This window comes from Heteronotia binoei, chromosome 21 (genome assembly GCF_032191835.1).
Source record: "Heteronotia binoei isolate CCM8104 ecotype False Entrance Well chromosome 21, APGP_CSIRO_Hbin_v1, whole genome shotgun sequence".
NCBI classification, from domain to species: Eukaryota; Metazoa; Chordata; class Lepidosauria; order Squamata; family Gekkonidae; genus Heteronotia; species Heteronotia binoei.
This window is the reverse complement of record NC_083243.1, coordinates 160,064,898-160,081,313: the sequence shown is the minus strand read 5'-3', so window position 1 is coordinate 160,081,313 and position 16,416 is coordinate 160,064,898.

The following is a 16,416-nucleotide window of genomic DNA, read 5'->3' as shown; positions in this document are numbered from 1 at the left end:
TCCCTTCTTATCACTTTTAAAGTTCCCTTGTTATCCTTTCTTCATCTAGTCTTTCCATTGTCACATTTCACATTCCTTCCTTCTTTCTATGCCTTTCTTTCTGTCTTCAGTCTGTCTGCCCTTCTTCCTGCCCTTTGCTTTTTCTGGGGGTGGCTTAAGGTATTCTGATGTCCAAACAGTGGCTATAGCTTGAAGGGCAACATGTGCCTGAGTTTGCAGCTTGTTTCTATTTGTATTCATTAGAGATGTAGGCATGCTTGAAGCTACATGGCCACAGACTTAGCGTTGCCAACCTCCAGGTGGTGGTGGCTGGAGACTTCCTGGAATTACAGCTGATCTCCTGGTGAAAAAAATCAGTTCACCTGAAAAAAATGACTGCTTTGGAAGGAGGACCCCATGGCTTTATATCCCATTGAAATCTCTCCCCTCCCCAACCCCCGCCCTCCTCAGGCTCCACCCTCAAAATCTCCAGGTGTTTCCTGACCCAGAACTGGCAGGAACCCTTGCAATAGTACTTCTACCACCAGCAGAAAGGAAAGGAAAGGTAAGGGGGTCTCTTTGTGAGAAATGAAAGTACACTATACAAGAAGAACCAGAAAATGAGGGCCCCTTCCCTGCTGCAAGCATTTCGTGGTGGTGCATTCTATTTCCTCCCCCCCCCCCCAAAAAATTCCAAAAATACCCTCAGGTTTAGTAAGGCTGGGGATCCCTCTCCTAAAGAAATTCTGCTGTTGGTGGGCCCACAGTGGCACTATCTCTTCCATGCTGCTTATAGAATTGTAAGAGGAATGTGAATAGGCTTGCCAATCCCCAGGTCCCAGAGGGGGTTCTTCCGCTTTCTCAGGCTCCTTCCTGCCCCCAGTCAGCTGGCTGGTGGGGGGAAGCCCCGCCCCCAGAGGATCATGTGACTTTCCCCCTCCAGAGGCTTCAGACTCCAATTGAAAGGCTTCCTCTTGGGATGGTGTGTCTGTGTTACTTTGGAGAAGCTGGCAGCAAGTCGTGAGTAGAGAGGCCAATTCCCTCGCTTCAGAGTCACCAGAAATGGAGGGGGGCCGGGGGGGGGAGGGAAACGTCTGCTGAGCACTTCATTATTCCCTATGTGAAGATCGATTATCATAGGGTATAATGGGGAATTGATCTGGAGGTTTCGGGGGCTCTGGGGGAGCTGTTTTTTGAGATAGAGGCACCAAATTTTCAGTATAGTATCTAGTGCCTCTCCCCCAAAGTACCCCCCAAGTTTCAAAACGATTGGACCAGGGGGTCCAATTCTATGAGCCCCAAAAGAAGGTGCCCCTATCCTTCATTATTTCCTATGGAAGGAAGACATTTAAAAAGGTGTGCTGTCCCTTTAAATGTGATGGCCAGAACTCCCTTTGTCGTTCAATTATGCTTGTCACACCCTTGGTCCTGGCTTCGCCCCCAATGTCTCCTGGCTCCACCCCCAAAGTCCCCAGATATTTCTTGAATTGGACTTGGCAACCCTAAATGTGAAGAAGACAGATAGACACATCAGTATTGTGGCCTATTGAGAGCCCCCAAAAGCATTATCAGGAAAAACCTCTTTTCATATGAAGTCAGGGGTTATGCCATAGCTCTGGTATATGATTTTTTTTTTCCAATTGCTGACTGTAGTTATGTTTCTCTAATCATTCCTATTCTATCACTATGTTCTTCTCTGGAAGTTTCTTTGACAGGGTTTCCAGAGTTGGGAAATACCTAAAGATTTGCAGAGTAGAGCCTGGGAAGGGTGGGGTTTGGGGAGGGGATGGACTTCAATGGGGCATAATGCCAAGGAGTCCACCTTCCAAAGTGAATTGATCTTTGTACCCTGGAGATCAAGTATAATCCCAGGAGATCTCCAGTCACCACCTGGAAGGAGGCAACCTCACATCATCAATGGCCTAGTTTTTCTCTTAGAATTTTCATTTATAATATTTTAGTAGAAAGCTTCCTGATATTGATAGCTAATGCTATTCATGGAAAATTGGCAGGTACAAAAGTGGGGTAGGACTTAAGGAAGGATTGGAGGAGATGCAAGAAGATGCATGTGAAAGGGCAAGAAGGCCTGAACTTCCCTCACCTGAAGCCTATATGCAGTTGCAATGTGCTCCAAGACTAATGTGTTTTTTTTTTGGGGGGGGGGGTGAGGAGAATCTCTTCCATGAGATGTTTATGTTCTGCTAATGCTCATCACATTTCATCTTAAGAAGCCTGCTATAGCATTGTACTTCCCTACCTCTGCTGTTCTTGCTACGGATATGTTAAAACACTGGATTGGTGGGGCAACTGTGTTATTTTACTGCATCTGCCCAGATAGATATTCATCTCTTACTGTTTTGGTTGAGCATTTTGCTTTCTTCTCATTAACCATTTGTGGTAATTTTCCTTATTTTGTATTGCTTACGAAGGTGTACTTATATGCTTTTTATTTCTGGAAAGGTTCCTGTTACTGTGAATAGCAAATGGATCAGGTCGAAAATGATGATCCATGGGTATATTTAATAAATGAACACACACACGCTGTGGGTATTTGAGGCCCTCTAGTGTCTGGACCACGTTAGAGGCATTGTTTGCTAGGCAAGATAATCTTTTGCTCATGCAGCTGATTGCCTTTTCTATCCTGGAGCTGAGATTGAGTGACAGTATTGCAACAAGATGTTATAGCTCCCAGCAGGTGAGGATGGAAAAAATTGTCAGACTAATACCATTTCAGTCACTTTACGGTTCCCTTGCTTTTGATTAAGGGCATGCTTACACATGCATACAAAGCTAGAAGTAAACATTCATAGGTTACTAGTTTTGTCTGCAAAGAACATGCTGCTTCTTTCACAGTTCTGTCAAAGATTTAGTGATGAAGGATGTGGAACTTTTTTCTAGATTCAGCTCTGTTTGTAACCATTTAATCATTAAGTCTCATGGCAGATTGTCTGAAAATCAGTAAACCTTGGAGACTGTGAACATGGTGCCTTTTGCTGAATGTAAATATCAGAAAAGAATAAGCAGGAGACCTGCAAGGGCCTATGGAGGAGCATCTTGTTTCCTTCTTCCCTTTTCCTGAACTCCCTGACAGCCTCTCCGCTTTCCCTGCCTCCTTCTCTCATTCCCACCCATCAGCTAGTCTACCTTTATTTGTGCCCTGATTTCAACTCCTGCCTCCCTTTTCTTCTCCTGGCACAGACTCTGCTCCAGAAAAGTCTGGCTCAGTTTTGCTGTGCCAGTTTACAGACCCGTAGCCAGAAAATTTTGGGTGGAGGGACCCCTGAGGTAAGAATTCTGGTGGGGGGGCCATGGGGCCAGATGGCCCCATTTGCACGGAGGGCTTCTCTTGAGGAGCACTTCATGCAAACTCCACCAGTTTGCCCCCTGTGCCTCCTCCTCCCTCCGTTTCCCACCCTGTGTGGATTTCCAAGCCGGAAACGGCTCTAGCACCGCGTTCCGGCTATCTAAAGCACCCCCCTGCGGATGGCTGGAGCAGCAGGCAAAACCGCGCCACAGGGCTGCTCTCACAGTCTTTCGGGACCGGAGTCCTGACAGCACAGCCTCGCTGTTACTGACTCCTCTCCCATCTAGGAAGTGGGGAGGGGAGGAGGCAGCGACAGCAAGGTTGTGCTGTCAGGACTCTGGTCCTGACAGACTGTGAGAGCAGCCCTGCAGTCCAGTTTTACCCGCTGCTCCAGCCATCTGTGTGGGGGGGCTTAGATAGCCAGAACGCAGTGCTAGAGCCGGTTCCAGCTTGGAAATCCACAAGGGGTGAGGAACGGAGGGAGGAGGAGGTGCGGCGGGGAGGTGCAGGGGGAGGCAACGGGAAGGGATGGGGAAGGAGGGACAGGAGGCAGTAGCAGCCACGGCAAGGAGGGCACAGGCTGCCACGGCGGGCGAGTGGGTGGCGCGCTGGGGGGGGGGTGCAAAGGGAAGGGATGGGTGTCGGGCCGACGGAAAAGGCGCAGGCCGCAGCGGATGACACAATGTGTGGAGGGTTGCAATGGGAAGGGAAGGGGTGGGCGGTGGCGGGGCAGTGGTGAAGGCACTGGATGGAGGGGCCCTACAGGGGGAAGGGGGTTTAATGGAGGGGCCGTTCCCCCCTCCGTGGCTATGGGCCTGCCATCTTAGCTACTGGGCTGAGCCGAACTGCTTGGTGCCAGCCAGGCTGAGCTCAGTTACGCATTAGGAAATCTACAAAGGTTTGTGGGAAACACTTTACTTTTCCCTAAACTGCCCTCTCCACACTATTTCTCTCCTGGCAGACTCCATATCCTCAGCTTTCTAGTTTCTTTGTCTCCTTCCCATTCACCTTTTAACAGCCGCCTTTCAGCTATATTATTTATTTACTTCATTTCCACTCCACCATTATCCCCAGTGGGGATCCAAAACAGCTTACATCATTCTCTTGTCCTCCATTTTATCCTTACAACAACCCTGGGAGGTAGATTAGACTGGCTGAAAGTAACCCAGTGATCTTCCACAACAGAGTGGGGATTCAGACCTGGGTCTTCCAGACCCTAATCTGAAACCACAACCATTGTACCATTGGAGTGGCTGTTGCTGAACAATAGCAAACAGTGAGGTGAATCAAGAAATAGCCTGGGTGAGTCAAGGAAATCACTTGGTATCAAGTCACCCAATAGTCAGTGGTAGGGTTGCCAAGTCCAACTCAGAAAATACCTGGGGACTTTGGGGGTGGAGCCAGGAGACTTTCCCATTCCCAAAAATAAAAATACTGCAGTATAATTTTCCTGAATAGTCTTCATTTCCTTGTCCTCCAGCAAATGCAGTTCCAGTAAATGAAAGTGAATACACACTAACAAAGCATCCAAAATAAACAGAGTTTGCAAGCGCACACTTTTGTGATCTCACTGGGGCCTTACACACAGAAGCTGCTGTATTTCCAACCAACTTCTTCAGACTAACATAGGCAAATGAAAAGAGAGAGATAGAGTTTTCCTCCATCCCATAAACAGGTTCCTATACAAAGACATCTGAAACGAATCCAAAACAAGCACAGAGACTGTGCTTTCTCTCACACACATATACACACACTCACACAAACACACACTTACTGGCCCTGTTTGCTGTACAAAGATGTTTGAAACCAAAGCAAAGCAAGCAGAGGGACTGCGCTCTCTCGCTCTCACACACAGACTGGCTCTGCTGCTGGCCCCTCCCAATGCAGCTTTCACTTCCTGCTCAAATTTAAAGGTGCACACACACATTTTAAAACACAAGGTGTTTGCAGGCTTCTAAACCTGTGGAGATCTAAAGGCACACTGTGGCTGTGGTGGTGGGCCTTCCCCTGCCGGCCAGCTGGCTGGGGCAGGGTTGAGCCTGGAAAACTGGGGGGTTTGCTGCTGGGACTTGGGGATTTAGAAACCTAGTCAGTGGTGGCAATGCTGAATTCTCCCTCAAAGACTGAAACAGCCCTGGAAAGAGCTCTGTCCTCTCTCCCCACCCCCTGCAGTCTGTCCTCTCTCCCCACCCCCTGCAGTCTTTTGTTGACAGAAACCCAGGCTTTCTGTCAATAAAGGCTGGCAGTATTTTGGTTGCCTAACAAGTACCACTGAGAACATGCATTTCATAAAGCTGTAGATTCTGCTATTATTGAGGGGAGGGGGGTTGACCCCCACAATATATTTTTTAGTTTAGATTTCAGATTTTTGTGCATATCTGCGACATTTTTCAGGTTTGTACAAAGATATGTCTTGTCTCATCATGGCCCCAGTCTCTGGATTTAAATATCCACAGATGGAACCATGTTGATATATTGGTGTATTATACATACTGTGTATTGTTTTCAAGCCAGAACAAAGTAGAGGAGGGACTTGCATTTAACATATGCCAGAAAAGTCTGAGATTTGCTTTAATATTGCCATTAACTGTCCAGTCATGTCATATCACATTGTTTTATTTTTCTAATCTTTGTTCTATGGTGTGTTCTGTGAAACTTGGAGGATAAGATATAATGGTGCATATTTTTCCTTTTGTGACCTTATTGCAGGGCCTTCAGAGAGAAGTAAACAAACCCAGCTGTCCTTAATGCAAATTTTTGTAATGGAATTCAAAGCCCAGCAAAGTGGTTTCCAGTTATTTCATTGGATTTTTTAGTCTGGCTCAGCACTTGTATGTTTGTGTACTTTGCCAAGGGATCCTTTGTGTTGTGGAAATTTGTACTACATGATTTATAGGTATGTCTTGCACACATTTAAAGCCCTGGCAACCTTGCCTTTCTGTGTTAAAGTAGTAATGTGTAGCATTCAATTTAACTTTTTGCCTTTAAAACACAGGCAGATTGATTAGCAATTATGTCTGTAGTTTGACAATTTAGTGCTTTAAGCATATTTATGGATGTGTTTGAAACAGCAAAAGGCATCAAAGCTAAGATGTGGAGCTGTTTTGAGGAGAAGATTGAGTTCTTCTGCAACATTATACATTTTGGTGGGTATTGCTCAGTAGAACTCCCATTAAAATGAATTGTGCATACCAATGAATTTCAATCTTTTCTTCTTTTGCAGGAATATTCCCCACATTATCACATGGGGTTGGGGTTTTTATCCTATAGAACCTTTTGAATTAGTTCTCAGCAGGGCTTTTTTTGAGCAGGAATGCACAGAAAGGCAGTTCCAGCTGGCTTGGTATCAAGGGGTGTGGCCCAATATGCGAATGAGTTCCTGCGGAGCTTTTTCTACAAAAAAGACCTGTGTGGAACAATGGTGACATCAGGGGTGCAGCCTAAATGTAAGAAAAAGCCCCCTACTTTTCATACACATGGACATTGTGATCACCAGTATGGTTGCCAGGGTGCCTGGAGTTTTGACTTGCACACATCTGCTCTAAGAAGTAGACTTTACCCACGGTTTCCAGCTTTGCAGCAGCATTCTACATCTCTGGATGGGTGTTAGCCAGAACTATAGACGAGCTTCCAGCCGCTTCTTGCACGCACAGTCTCGGGCGGCCACTGCAGTGGAAGAAGCCACGCCGCCATGAACTGTACAGGCAAACAGTTTCCAGCCTGTTTCCATGAACCAAAGGCTAACACCACCAGAATCCATCTTGTTTTCCTGACTCCATTGCAGCAAAGCAAGAGACTCACGTATCCAACAGCTGCTTCAACTTCTGCATATGGCTATCAAGCTTATCTTAGGTGTGGATCCTGCCAGACTGCCTAAGCTTTTGTCCAACGGAACCCAAGACAAAGGATGGTGCCAGCAGAGGAGTAAAGAAGAGGAAGAACAGCTTCACTCAGAGCCAGTTATTGTATAGATCGGGTGTCACCTTAGTTATCAATTCGGCTACCTATTGTCACTTTTACATAAGTTTGTATAGATTGTTTTAATCCCCTCAACTGTCACACTGGAGCCTCCCCCTACCCATTGTTACCTGGAAACCCAATCAGGTAACCAAGGCCAGGTCTGCTCATTGGCTGGATATGGACATCCAATCAGGTACCCAGAATAGACTGGCCACTGCCCACCACACAAGTCCAGCCCCTATGGTCACTTCAGAGCCTTCCCTTTTCTGAGGTAATGTACCATGTGGGTCAGCATCATGTACCATCTGACCACTTGTCATCCGCCCCTGAACCTCCTACCCCCTTAGGGGTCAAGGTAGACTTTATAACCTCTGATTCAACATTCTGCACGTGTGCATCTGACAGTACCCCAATCCTGCTGTTTAGATATGTCCCCGATACCTGATCAGTTGAGGGTCCCTTCCCCCATCTCCCTCAGTCGTCGCCATTGGAGCCTTCCTTGAAGACTACAATCGGTAATTATCACCCTGTTTGTCCATCCTTGTGTTACCTCTGTATATGTCTATGTTTATTAGGTCTGTATGTATGTTGTATGTATCCATTACCTTGTATGTGTGTTCTATAGTTTTCTGTAATAAAAGCATAATTATTTTACTTAATTAGTGTCCTTGGTCGATTTCATAAGAATTTCTGGAAGTAGAATCCTATATATGTAGATTCTAGATCCCTTTGAAACATAGTTGCCCACCTATTAATCCCCCAACTTCTTTTGAGGGCAATTTGGCTTACATAATATGCAAATGAGTTCCTGCTGGGCTTTTTCTACAAAAAAAGCCGATTCTCAGGAAATTTGCAGGCTTAAGTAGATTTTTTTTTGGCAGAGATCTTTCCACATGGTCATGTTTGAAAGGGTTTTCCTCTTAAAGCGATGGAGATTCTTGTAAAATCTGAATTTCCTACTGCATGAGTAGATCAATATATGAATGATTTCTCAAAAGACATATAAGACCAATTCATAGACTTATGCTAAATGGTCAACCACACCCTCCTCCCCAGTCCTAGTTGTATTATACATGTGTTCATTTGAATTGCCATATTTGTATTTCTAGTTTAAGCTGCCAGTTGAAAACTTTTCAAGGTGCATGGAGCAGCTGAAATATCAGATAATTATATTTCCCCCTTGTGATGAATGAGTCCAAATGACCAGTTCACCATGTGTATGTTGCAGTCTATGCTAGTGCCTGCTCACAGTGCCCTTGTGAATCCAGTTTTAAATATCAGGCCTTACTGCCTCTGGCCAAATTCACTTATAACAATGCGGTGCCTCCACTCGCCAGACTTTGTGCATGCCTCCACCCTTTATGGTCAACTATAGATACCACCCATTATTCTTCCCCCAAGTAATGCCAGCTTCAGCAGTCTGCTCTGCTAATGACTTTGTAGGTGACCTCCAGGCCCTTTACACTGTCCTCTGGGGACAACTGCAGCAGGCAAAGCAGCATATAAAGCGGGCACAGACCAGAGATGACGACCAGTGTTATTGGTTGGAGACAAGGTGTGGCTTTCCACAAAGCATCTCTAAAGTGAACATCCCTCACAGAAGTTTGATGATGGGCTCACTGGACTCCTGATCACCAAACAGATGAACCCCATGACCTACCAGTTAGCCCTCCTGCCCACCCTCTGAATACATCCAGTTTTCCATTGTTCCCTCCTGGTACCTGCAGCATCTCTAGATCTGCTCTGGCCCTTGGCCCAAGCTCTGCCACTCATCTTGGTGAAGGGGAATGAAGAATATAAGGTAGCCCAAATAGTTAAAGATTTTTATACTCAACTATATAATAAACAGGAAATTGAGGAGAAGAAACAAGAAGAGTATTTATTAACATAAGAACATAAGAGAAGCCATGTTGGATCAGGCCAACGGCCCATCCAGTCCAACACTCTGTGTCACACAGTGGCAAAAAATTTTATATATACACACACACTGCGGCTAATAGCCACTGATGGACCTATGTTCCATATTTTTATCTAAACCCCTCTTGAAGGTGGCTATACTTGTGGCCGCCACCACCTCCTGTGGCAGTGAATTCCACATGTTAATCACCCTTTGGGTGAAGAAGTACTTCTCTCTATCCGTTTTAACCTGTCTGCTCAGCAATTTCATCGAATGCCCACGAGTTCTTGTATTGTGAGAAAGGGAGAAAAGTACTTCTTTCTCTACTTTCTCCATCCCATGCATTATCTTGTAAACCTCTATCATGTCACCCCACAGTCGACGTTTCTCCAAGCTAAAGAGTCCCAAGCGTTTCAACCTTTCTTCATAGGGAAAGTGCTCCAGCTCTTTAATCATTCTAGTTGCCCTTCTCTGGACTTTCTCCAATGCTATAATATCCTTTTTGAGGTGCGGCGACCAGAACTGCACACAGTACTCCAAATGAGACTGCACCATCGATTTATACATGGGCATTATGATACTGGATGATTTGTTTTCAATTCCCTTCCTAATAATTCCCAGCATGGCGTTGGCCTTTTTTATTGCAAACGCACACTGTCTTGACATTTTCAGTGAGTCATCTACCACGACCCGAAGATCTCTCTCTTGATCAGTCTCTGCCAGTTCACACCCCATCAACTTGTATTTGTAGCTGGGATTCTTGGCCCCAATGTGCATTACTTTGCACTTGGCCACACTGTAATGTACATTGGGGCCAAGAATCCCAGCTACAAATACAAGATGATGGGGTGTGAACTGGCAGAGACTGACCAAGAGAGAGATCTTGGGGTCGTGGTAGATGACTCACTGAAAATGTCAAGACAGTGTGCGTTTGCAACAAAACAAGAGCTCTCCCAACACTGAATGTGGATTAAAAGAAAATATTGAACAGTCCAATTACAATGTATGAGTTGGACGAGGTATGGAGTAATCTAAAGAAAAACAAGTCTCCAGGACCAAATGGTCTCCCGGCAGAATACTATACTGGCTTAAAAGATTGTTTAATAGGCCCATTTAAAAACATGGTAGAACACGTCTGGTCTACGGCAGAGGTTCCAGAAACTTGGAGTCAAGCAAATATAGCTCTTATTTTAAAAGAACATGGTGATCCTGAAGAAGTAAAGAACTATAGACCTATATCCCTCCTTAATGTTGACTATAAAATCTACGCAGCCATTCTTGCTAACAGATTGAAAAAGATCTTGAATGTTCTGATTCATCCGGACCAATCGGGCTTCTTACCGAACAGACATATGAAAAATAACATTAGAACTATTATTGATGTTTTGGAATATTTTGAAGTGAACACGGATAAGCAACTGTTGCTGGTTCTTTTGGATGATGAAAAGGCTTTCGACAACTTGAATTGGAATTTTATGATACTTCAACTTAAGTTAATGGACTTTGGAGAAGAATTCATAAACACGATTCAGGCAATTTATAAAAATCAGAAAGCCAGAATAATAATAAATGGAGAAACTACAGAGGAAATCAATCTATTCAAAGGCACTAGACAAGGTTGTCCTTTATCACTTCTTCTTTTTATTTTATCATTAGAGGTGTTGAACAATACCATAAAAACAAATCCAGAAATAAAAGGTCTAAAAATAAGGAGAGAAGAATATACGTTATCAGCCTATGCAGATGACATGATACTGATTCTGCAAAATCCAATGGAATCCATTGACGAGATCTTAAAAGAACAAAAAGAATATGGAAAGGTAGCTGGCTTGAAAATAAACGATCAGAAGTCAAAATTACTGACAAAAAACATGTCAGAACAGGAGGTGAAGAATTTGGAAAAAAAGGCTGGTTTTAAAAGAGAAAAGAAAGTAAAGTATTTGGAATAACTTTAACGAACAAATGTAGTGATATTTATGAAAATAATTATCAGACATTGCTTAAAGATCTTGAGATTCTCTTTAAAAAGTGGGAAAGACTGCAATTGCCATTTATGGGACGGATAGCCGTTATTAAGATGACTATTCTCCCAAAAGTTATGTTTTTGTTTCAGACACTTAATTTAAGTTTAAGAAAAGATTTCTTTATAAAACTGAATAAAATTGTGATGCATTTTGTCTGGTTAGGTAGGAAACCAAGGGTTAAACGGAAAATTCTTTGGGACAGAAAAGAAAATGGCGGGTTGGCCCTCCCTGATTGGGAGACGTATTACATGGCAAATGCTATGGTATGGTTGAAGGATTGGGTAGGCTTAGAGAATAAAAGAGTTTTAGTTTTAGAAGGGCATGACCTCAAGTCGGGTTGGCATGCTAATATGTGGTATATTGAAAAAGGACAAAAATATTTTACAAATCATCTAGTTCGTAAATCTATTTATACATGATTTAGGGTCAAGAGAATGTTATACCATAAGACTCCTAGGTGGATATCTCCAAGTGAAGCCTCCATGCAGCCACAATTATTTGATTTCTCAAAAGTTGTGAGATACCAAAATTTATTGAAGGAGGATGATACTTTAAGGACAAAGGAGGAAATGGAGTTACTGAGGGAAAAAATGGACTGGTGGCTAAATATGCAAATTAGTGCAAAATTTAGTAAAGACAAACTTAAGGGTTTCACTAAGGGGAATTTTGATTTTGACAAATTATTGATGTCTAAGGAGAATAAATTATTTAAATTTTTTTATAATTATTTGATGCAGGTGAAATTGGAGGATGAGGTCGTTAAAGAGGTGATGATAAAATGGGCACAAAATTTGGGGAGACCCATTGAGTTAGAGCAGTGGTCACGAATTTGGCAAATAAATTATAAAATCAAAGCGGTAAATTTTAGAGAGAATCTTTTTAAAATGTTTCATAGATGGCACATAACGCCGATTCAGTTGGCAAAAATTAACCCTGGTCTTTCTCCAAAATGCTGGAAGTGTGATAAAAAAATTGGTACCTTCTTTCATCTATGGTGGACATGTAGAGTGGCAAAAAAATATTGGGTTGAAATGTATGAATTTTTGAAAGGATTTTTAAAAATTGTCAGTTTAAACCGGAAGTAATGCTGTTGTCAATGGTTAGAAAAGAGATCTCTAAAGAGGATACTTATATGATAAGTTATGCTCTTGCTGCTGCAAGAATTTTGTATGCTAAATACTGGAGGCAAACGAAATGTCCAAGCCTGGAGGAAGTGATAGAAAAGGTCCTTCAGGCAGCAGACGCTGATATTTTGACTGCAATTATGAATGGGAAATCTAAAGCACAGGCAAATAAAAAATGGGAAAAGCTCTATAGTTAGATTAATAGTAAAGTTGGAGAAGATGGAGAAGAGGGAGAAAAATATAATAATAATGATTAAATGGAATTTAAGAAATTAAGATCTGAAATAATAATAATAATAATAATAATAATAATAATAATAATAATAATAATAATAATAATAATAATAATAATAATAATAATTTTATTTGTATCCCGCCCTCCCCGCCGAAGCAGGCTCAGGGCGGCTCACAGACATGGAGAATACCATGATTACAATACATTATACAGTAAAATACATTAAAATCCATTAAATTAATTAATTAATTAATTAATTAAAACTATTACACTTACAATTAAGGTGCTATAATACAAAACCTATCGGATGTATGTCAGATGGCTGGATGTCATTTCAAGATTCAGTCTTGAAAGGCCATTTGAAAAAGGGTGGTTTTATATGATGATATAATGAAATAATGATATATAAAGTAAATTAGTTAATATGCTAAAAAGTGTTATACCCACCTATGCCTCTCTGTTTTTTTTCTTTTCTTCTTTTTATGTTTTCGCGGGTGCGAGATAATTTGGAAAAGATTTGTAGTAATGTAAGATGGTGACGTTGTGATGGATACTGTATTATTGTAATGTTGAGTTGTAAATAAATATTTAAAACTTAAAAAAAAAAAGAAAAAAAGAATATAAGGTAGCCCAGATTCCGGACTCTTGGAGACAACTCAGATGGCTCCAGTACCTCATTGAATGGAAAGGTTATAACCAGAAAACTAGACATGGGAACCCGTGGACAATGTTCATATATCTGCCTTGGTACAACAGTTTCATAGAACTTATCCCTAGAAGTCTGGGCCAGTTCCATCTCCAGAGGAAGGCTCTGAGGGGGGGGGGGGATGATGTCATGGACCAGCCAGGGCTCAGTGACAGTGAGGATTCCTCAGAGGAGGAGGGGTCCTGTGTAGCCAGCCCAGAGTCAGCAGAAGCCAACCAGTAGGATAATGAGATGTGGGCATGCCCTGACTTGCAGCCAAAAGCTGGTTCAGAATTAGCTCCACTCTCCACTCTCCAACTCTAATTCAGCGGGTGAAAGATGCCTACTCTCCAGGATCACTTGCATCCTTGGAATGCTACAAAAGAAGCTGAGAGCAGATTTACAGGTTAGGCAGTGAAGTGCATGCCTCTGGGCTCAACACCAGCTGCTTGCTAGTGAAGATAAATCTTTGAAGAATTGTTCCTGAGAAGCTGACTGTATGCATGACATCTTGGTGTGCATCTGTAAAGTCTTGTGAGAGACATTTTGGGGCATGGACACAACATGTACATCAGGTGCTGAATTGCTGACATTGTCTTGATTTAATCCTGGAAACCTGACCTGGAATCCTGGAAACTGGAATCCTGGAAACTGAATAACACTGGACTTCTGAAATCCTGGAATCCTGGAAATCCTAATCCTGGAAACTGAATAACACTGGACTTCTGAAATCCTGGAATCCTGGAAATCCTAATCCTGGAAACTGAATAACACTGGACTTCTGAAACCTCCTCTGGCCTTGTTATCTTCAGAAATTAGAGAAACGCTGTAATCTGACAGCAGAAACTGGCAAACCAGCCAGTACAGCAGGGTGGATGGACATTGCTGGACAGAGGATCTGTCAGTATGCCACAGGATTGATCTATTTCATGATCTGAATGGTCCAGTGAACCGGGCATCCAACTTTGGTGTTGGCTGTTGGTTTCATATGTGCCAAGTAGACAACCATACCAGATCTGCAGCCTTCAAGTCCTCATTAGGTTGGTGCCTTTGATCAGCAATCTCCTTGTAGGCTTGCTTGGCCTGCTGCAACTGTTCCCAGAGGACCTGATGGAGGGCTTGTGGCTGCTGCAGGAACTTGTTCGCTGAGGGTACAGGCAAAGTGGGAGTAGTCCAAGGGAAGAAATTCAGGTGTAGACCATAGTTCACCATGAATGGTGTCTGCCATATGGACGAATGTGCAGCATTGTTGTACACAAATTCTGCTAGACACAGTAAGGTAGTCAGTGCAGCACTGTAAATACTGCTCTAATGTGGCATTTGCCCATTTTGTCATGCCATCTGACTGGGGTGATGAGCTGAGGATAGATAAACCTGGGTACTTGGAAGGGAGTTCAGGACATGCTAGAACTGGGAGGTAAATTGAATCTCCCAGTCTGAGATCAGGTGCTTGGGTAGTCCATGGAGGCAGAAGATGCATTGGAGGTAGAGGTAACCCATTTTGCAGGCTGAGCGGAGACCAGGGCATGGAATGAAGTGGGCCAGCTTGGTGAAGAGGTCCACTAAGACCAAGATGCAGATGTGGCCTTAGGAGCTTGGCAGATCTGTGATAAAATCCATGGAGATTGCTTGCCAAGGCCCCACAGGAGTGTGCAGAGGATGTACTAGCTCTGTGGTCATTCTGGCAGATCCTTTGCTCACCTGCACATACCGCATGACCCAACATACTTGAATGATGTCCACTTGGGCCTGGGGCCTCCAAAATTCACAGGTTAACAAATGAAGGGTTTTGTACTACTCAAAATGGCTAGTTGTCAGGACATCATGGGGGAGTTGCAAGACTTCGCTCTGCAGGGGTTCTGGGGGCTCATATACCCTGTCCTGCTGAGTCAAAAGTCTATGTTGCACTGCAAAACCAGGGGGTATCATCTTGGTTGGGTTCCCTAGAGCCTGGAGTTTCTGTGTGAAGTGGTCCAGCTGCTGCTGTTCCTGGATGCATTCCCTGAGCATGGCTGGGGTTGACATGGCAGCAAAGGTCTCTGGTGGGAGGATGGTGGTCAGTGGACATTCCTCTTCAGTTGTAATGGTGTACTACTTTGGCTTTTGACAAAGAGCATCTGCCCTCTTGATCTGGGAACTGGAAATGTAAAGTTGAGTAGGGAGAAGAACAGCGGCCACCTGATCTGTCGCTGGTTCAACTGACACACCATCTGTAGTTATTCCAGGTTGTGGTGATCTGTATACAATTTCTGCAAGGCTATCCATTGAGACAGAAACTTAATACAAGCTTTTCTGTATTTTTCACATGTGCATACCAGATTTGGAAGGAAGGCTGAAGGCTGGTATAAATGGCATGTGTGAATTTTGCCTAAACGTAATGCTGAAATAACATCATGTTAGCTATGACCTGAGTGGGCAGAAAATAGACCATGGTCCTCTACCACCTTCCAGGGGGCCATTTGTTGCCTGCACATTGCTTGGGTACTTTCAAAGAATGCTGGACTTTGGTCTGATCCAACAATATTCAGAAATTCTGTTATGCCCTCTTAGTTTGGAAATGTAAAACAGATTAGTGAACCTCAAGGGGGGGAGGGAAATAAATCAAAATTAAAGTCAGTCCATTCCCAAGTAAAGAGACAGTTCTTGGCAATCCATTTTGCTTACTTTTGACTTGGCTTTTCAAAGTGTTTATTATGGATATATACACTTTTTTGGCTTGAAATGTTTGTTGTAAGTTTTCCTTCGTGCCTTGGTTTTATGGCACGTTCTCTCATTGGACCCAACATAGAAAGGGCAAGATTCAAATAAAGGTGTAGTAATTGGAATTACCACTAGTTGTCACTCAATTACCATTAAAAGATGGAATCAGCTTTCCAAAAGGAGCGTTTGGTTTCTCTTGCTAGAGCAAAAAGGGAAAAAATAGAGTTTTTCATGTCTAGAGGCTTGTGTTTCTGAATAGTCAAATTATTAGCGAACTGCTACTTGGAGGTTTACTTAGGTAGCTAAATATGTAGGAATTTTTTCCATAGAATTCTTTGCTGTTGATTTAACCATGTGTCATAGGGTACAAAACCAAATGTTTTCTTGTAGGCAACTATAAAAATTGCTTTGCATTCTTTTTAAAGATTTATGGTGGTTTATATTTGGTCTGGGAACAGAAAAGTAAGAATGCTAACTGGGGAATGTTGCGAAAAGGAAGCGTGGGCAA